Here is a 6,859-nt window from a genome sequence, read left to right on the forward strand (position 1 = left end):
GTACTATAGTATATGGTATACTTGGACCATATTTTGGACAACAAAAATTGTGAAGGAGCATGCTTAGTACTAAATTGTAGTGTGCCTTATATTTACAATTGCCATGAAAATTGAAGTTGTAATTTTGAAAGTTAATGCTTTGAATTTCTTTCAATTATGTGAGCATGATGTAGATAAAATGTATGAAATTTTATTGTTGAGTGGACATTTGGAAGCATTTAGCATTCATGCATTCATTGGGAAAGAAAAGTGAATTTTGGAAAGGGTTTGAAAAAGGAAGTTTTCTTTTGGAAAGGTTGTTCTTTGAAAGGGGATATATCTTTTTAAAAAATGAACCGGATTTTGCGAGTCCGGGGCTAGCTTGACCTAAAGGGAGCACGGTCCGGTGTAGGGCTTGAAAAACTTGATACTAGGCCCTTTAACGGTTATCGGCTTTGGAACCGGGGATAACTATCAATCTCGCCTCGGTAAAGTCAGTTAGCGGGTTTTTGAAAAATGAGTGTTGGGTCGGTATAAACCAAGTTTGGGATGGGATGCATCACACTTCATATCATGTGCATGGTTTTAAAGAATTGTGATATGTGACTGTGTGTATTGATTGTTATGTTATAAATGTTGTACGGACTCCCATTGCATGATCCCGTTTACTTGTACTCTATTCTTTGTGTGGATTCACGGGGTCATTAAGAGGTGTGTCTTAGACACCTCCTACTGAGCGGCTGGCTCACCCCATCATATTATTACATTTTTTTCAGGACACGGGTAGGAAGTGGCGGACGATACTCCTCCACAAGTTTTGATGGGTTAGTAGACTGTTTTAACATATTTTGTAGCTATGACCTCATTCTTATTATTAGTATTATTATTATTAATTTATTTTTTTAAGCCTTGGGATGGCACATATATTATGTATTGACATAGGAAAGGAAGGTAGTGGTCCTTAATTGACCTCGGGTTTGGGTAAGGACCAGGTTAGCGATTCGGACCTTTAGGTTCGGGTCATTACAAATTTGGTATCAGAGCGTTAGGTTCAGATACCTTTCGGACAACGGGTGGTGGCTTACCTAGATGGGGTAGAGAGTTGACTTGCATCGTTTATTTGCCTATGTGTTAAAGTGCTTAACTGTTTAAGAAGCATGCTTACTTATTACCAGTTTAAATTTTTGGTGTTTGAAAGGCATGCCTATTTGCTAAGTGCTTACGTGTTTAAATGACAGTGTATGTAAATGAAGTGTAGACATGATATGAAAGCATGTTAATTATGATAAGATGACAATTATGGGGTACAATTATTATATATATGTGTTCACGTGTGTACATACCGTTGAGTACGAGATGGTTGCTAGTACGGTATAGTACTTGTTGCGGCATGGATAGTTGTGTGAGTTTTGACCTGAGTAGGCGAGGAGCTCGATTGCTCCAGGGTTGTTTGGGTGCCAGTTCTTATCGAACGAATGGCTAGGATTTCTTGCTCTTGGATTGAGCTATTCGGTGCACGGTTATCTTGGTCCTTCCATTATTTTCATAGTGTAGTGCTTGGGGCATGACTTTGAACGATTGTTTATGGTACAGTGCAGTGTCTAGTGTGAGATGTATAAGTTTCATGTGTTAGTGCATGGGTTTTGTGACCAGAAAGGTCAGGTGTACGGAGTGTGGGTTTTATGGGAGAAAGGTATAACCTTAGGGGGTTAGTGTTTGTGACTTGGGTCACGGTTTGGTGCGAAAGTTCTTTTCGAACCGGTTTGTGGTGGGTGTAACAGAGGTTGCTTAAGTCACGAGTGTAGTCTATGGGTTGTAAATGTGTATTTCAAGTATTCTGGTATGGTCTAAGGAAGCGTGTTGGTTATGGTTGTTAAGGAGACTTGTTGGACTTTGTAGGTCCAGGGTGACATAGGCACTGACTGGAGTCATGCCAGTATTGGGTGATCGACTATTTGATATGATTCGTTCGTGGGTTGTAGGAGTCTGTTTTAGAGACTGGTTTGTTGAGGAGTGATTAATTCCCATTTTGGATAGCTACAGGAGTATGTTACAAGTAATAGACTCTCGGTGAGTTAATTGCATAGCTCGGTGGATGAGTGGGGTTATAGGTTGGCATGGTTATCGAGAGAGCCTCGAAGTAGTGTAGGTGGTCAGTTTTGGCTGTGTGGTGTAAGACAGGTAGTATAGAGTAATTGAAGTGCTTGGTCGTTTGCGGATGAAGTGATAAATGGTAAGTATTGTGTTACCATATGGACTATGTTTTGAAAGTTGAATGCTATAGACTAGGGTTATATTTCAATTGTGTCTGGAGTATTAGGAGGTGGTACTTATTGTTTGAGGATCCAGAGAGATAGACTGATGAATAGAATAATTGGCATGAGGGTGATCTCGTAGGTTTAGCTGGTAATCCTATTTGACTTTTGTTGGGGCCAATGGTGTTCTGAGGAACGGTGAAGAGGGAAAGTGATGGTGTTGACGCTAGGGTGTAAGGTTTCTTTGGTTGAGTATGTAGATTGTTTTGGGAAGAATGGCCGGAGTAGCTGATTAAGTGTTGGTGACTGATTGTGTTGTAGATGGTTTGAGGATATAGTTGGGTGTTGAGCATTCCAATTTTTGTGCTCATTTCTTTTCTTTGGTATCTGTCAACATGGTAATGTCGTGTAAGGGTTCTGTCCTAGTGGTATATAGTGGTTGTTGTGGGGAGTGAGGCATACTCTTTTGTTGTGATGATGTTATCCTAGGGATATTTGAGGGGAGATTGTTTGGTGGTAACCTGTTGAATCGGTGAGACGTGAGTTTGAGTTGTCATTCGAGGATGATGGTAGTAGAGGCGTTACAACGTGTTGTTTAGTATTGATGAATAGAACGGTTTAAGGTATGATCCGAGGCTGGATTATAGAGTATGAGTTGTTTGTTGTGTGTTGTCAGGTGGGTGATGGGATTGTGTGCTAGTTGAGGAGATTGTAGACGGTTTAGTCTCTAGAGCAAGTGAGGGCGATGTTGCCATATAGGCACCTTTTTCTTTTAACGAGTCAGTGGGATGTTGTGACTGAGGTCATGGGTCTTGTGTACACGGTGATCGAGGCAGTATCGCCTCGGAAGGTAGAGATGGGATAGGTAGTAAAGTGTCGTTTTATAGCATAGAGGTTGTCATTTAGGAGTGAAGGGTTCCAGATGAAATAGGACGTGGTGTCCGAAGTGCTGTAATTATTTCTAGTGTTAGTGTGCCGTGAGTGTTGGTGCTCTTATCTGATTGGTTTTGGTTAGCATGGGTGTTGTGGAGTAGCATATGCGAGGTTCCGGTATTGATAGTGTATGACGGTCTATTAATGGCGAGATCACCTAGATTGAGTTCGTAGTTCCGTACAGGAATCCATTTGATTCTTTTCCTCGTGTGTAAGGAGCTAAGTTCATCTCAGGTGAGATTGGGTGTCCACGGTTAGATGATTGGTGGGCAATGTGTGACAAGGTGTTAGCTGCATTCAGGTACGAGTTGTTAGTCTCTAGAGAGAGCAAGGTTCATTACCCTTTCCATTTGTTCTAGTCCTGGCAAAGATATTGTTGGTCGGGAGTCTTGTTCTCTATTTAGGAATGGTGCACGTCCGCGAATGGGCGAACCCGTGTGTGGTTTGTTATGCGGTTAGAGTTCACCAGTAAATGTTTGGTTGTATTAGTCGACTCATTCCCACGGAGGGAGGTGGAGTCCTTGGTTTTAATAGTGTTTGTTCTGAGAGTGGTCTTAACCGGTGGCGTGTGAGGCATGAGTTACCGAATAGGAATTGTGTGTTTCAGGTGTCTGGTGCTAGCAGTGATGGCTAGGGGATGTGTCATGAACTGTAAGTTCGAGGATGATTAGGTAATGTGATGTAAGTCATGTACTTGGATGTTTTTATAAACGTTTAATTTGAGTAGTGTCTTGAGAACAAGTGTTGGTGTTATTTGAGTGTTAAGCAACTAGAGATGCGAATGTGGGTTCCGTTGAGGAATAATGGGAATGATTGATTTTGGTTTTGAGATCTCATGCATGAGATAGTCGTATTGTGTGTTTTAACGAGGTGAGAATTGAATCGAAAGATATTAGGGAGTTTTTTACATGATATGGGTATTATGAAGAGATCGGAGAGCCTTTATGCGAGCCGATGATTGTGGTATTTGGTGTCGTATTGCTTTTAGCTTATTATGGTTGTGTGATTGAAGTAGGATTGGGATTTTTAGAGCAGATATGTGACTGTATAGTTGTTAAGGTTACGTAGAGTGATGGATTGATAGTGAGTGGATCTCATGGTTGTCTTGTGGACTATTTGAGACTGTATTTGATGTTTAGACCTAAGGACTGGAATGACGTCTGTGTTGAGACCGGACCGATGATGAGTATGGCCTGGCCAACCATTTCTCCTAAATCAGTCCCTCTTTAGCATGATGTCAAGTCGAAGGTCAATTATTGTTTCGACTCATTAGCGACAGTGAGAGCATAGTACTGTGTGTTGTGTCAGTGTGACATTGTGGATTCAGGTGGTTTGTCTCGGGTGATGAGGTATATTAGGTAGGACCAAGTGTCCGATAAAGGGGTTTGCAATACGATCGTTGATTATTGAAGATCTTGTTTTGAGGATTTGTGTCCTTGGTGCAGAATAGTACGTTTTATTGTTTTGGTGACTCATGATTATGCAGTCATTGGGAGATCTGTTGTTTAATCATCTTGAAGTTGTTTAGTATGATGATTGTCATATAGTGCGGTTAATAGTGGCTGGTGCGGTTATACAATGGTATAGCTATGTGTTAGATACGAGTGATTGATCTGACAGGGATGCGCAGATTTGAGTTTGAGCTTGATTGTGAGATGGACGAGGTTCCTAATCTGGGGTTTTACGTGTCCTTTAAAGGATGAGTAGAGATTGGATGTTGTCATGTTCAAGGGTCTTATGACCGTTCTTCTTGTGGACTCTGAAAGTCTTGCGTAGCAAGTATAGAGTGGACCGATGTCCGTTTTGAGTCGTGTGTAGAATCCAGTTGGTTTTGTGTTTTAATGTTGTGAGTAATGAGTACTCTCATAGGGTGGTGAGCATTGTGCTTTAGTGGTAGTGGTGCGTGATTGCCTATTGACGTTCGGTGTCAAAAGTAGTAAGGTTGGTGAGTTCATAGCCTTGCAGTTTTGTGAAGTGTCTCTTGTCTTCGTTTGTGTCTGTGGGTCTCCTCTTTAAGAAGGGTAGATTTCGAGGACGAAATCCTTTTAAAGAGGCTAGATTGTAATGATTTTGATTTTTTCCATTTTTGGGATTTTTAAAAAAAATTCAGGGTTATTCCCGTTTTGTCTCGTTTTGCGGGCCGGACACCATGGAGTGTGCCAAGTGTGTTCGAGTGTTGGTTGGAGCATTTCCTCGAGTTCATAACTCTTGGAAATGCATCGTTTGCCATTTCGGTATTTTTCAGTTTTTCGGACTGGGAGGTCCCAGACGGAACCCACTATTGGAGTGTTGAGCACGGGGATTATTTTCCCGGTCTATTGCATTCATACATTTTTATTTAATGCATTTTAGGTGGTTATGTGCTTATACATGTGTTGTGGTGTGTTTAGTGTACGTACATATATATGTACATATATAATGTTAAAAGTTATTATATTAGCCGTGGGCCCCACTGGAACTTTATTTATTTTAATGGCCTTAAGGCCATCTGCCAGACCATTCTCACTCTCTCTCCTGCGTGATTCTCTTCCTCTCTACTTTTCTTTTTTTTCTTTTTTTCTTTTCACAATTTCAAGCTTTGATTTAGCCATTTCCATTGTTAATTTGGCCTTACCACTTAAGGCAAAGTTGATGAGCGCGCCGAGATCTTCGTTTTGATTAAAGCAAAGTGCCATTTGGCTACCATTTGGGATTTCAAATTTTGGCTTTATGATAAGCGCCGAATATTATATATTCAAGCGCCCTAAATTGCATTAGTAAAGTCCGTTGTATGTTAATTTATGTAGATTATCTTCATTTCTATGTTTTTATGTATTTTCAGTTCATTGGCCAAAATGGAACAAGAATAAGGCCTTGTGGAATCTTGAGCAACAAAAGGTGCCAATGCTGAATTCTGGCAGCAGTAGAACCTGGACTTTGCTTGCCATTTTGACCTTCCAAACTCGAGAACTGGACTTTCCTCATAACATGAAAGATTTAGAGCTCTGAATCAGCTTTCCAAATCTTCAAGTGGTTCATCATTCGGAGTTCGGACCAGAGAGTTATGATCTTCACAACAGAGGTACGCAGAACTGCCTAGCAGCACTGATGTACTGCCTTTCTCCCCATTTTCGACCAACCAAACTTGAGAATTGGGTCTTCATCAAAACATGAAGTTTTTAAAGCACTGAATCATCTCTCCAAATCTTCAAACAGATCGTCATTCGGAGTTCGGGACACAAAGTTATAGTAGTTTTCCCAAAATAGGTCAGCGCTGAGCAAGAGGAGCATGTTGCACATTGCACTAAGTTAGAGTGCTCGAGGTTACCAAGCGTGTGCTCGAAAATCAGGCAGAATGCCCTTTGGAAATGGCTCATTTCAGCCCACTTGCACATTGGTTTCCTCAATGCCATCTTCCTTCTTTATGAAGTGGTTGGAGGTGTTCCTTGGAGGAGAGAGGGTATTGTTGGAGCATAAAAGGCTACCCAAAGGCCACATATAAGGGGGCTTCATCTTTAGCAAGATAGAGGAGAGAGAAGAGAGCAAGGAGTAGGGTGTTCTTGAGTGCTACAGTAGGAGCTCGAAAATGGAGATGAGGATGATGCTTCTTCCTTCTTCTAGCTCACCAATGGGCAACTAAACCTCATCTAGAGAGGTGATGAAACCCCTCCCTTGTAAGCATGTGTTAGTATAGTTTATTTTTGGGGATTACA

This window comes from Cornus florida, unplaced genomic scaffold (genome assembly GCF_030987335.1).
Source record: "Cornus florida cultivar Cherokee Brave unplaced genomic scaffold, ASM3098733v1 CherokeeBrave_3.0.0_Hap2_Chr03, whole genome shotgun sequence".
NCBI lineage: Eukaryota > Viridiplantae > Streptophyta > Magnoliopsida > Cornales > Cornaceae > Cornus > Cornus florida.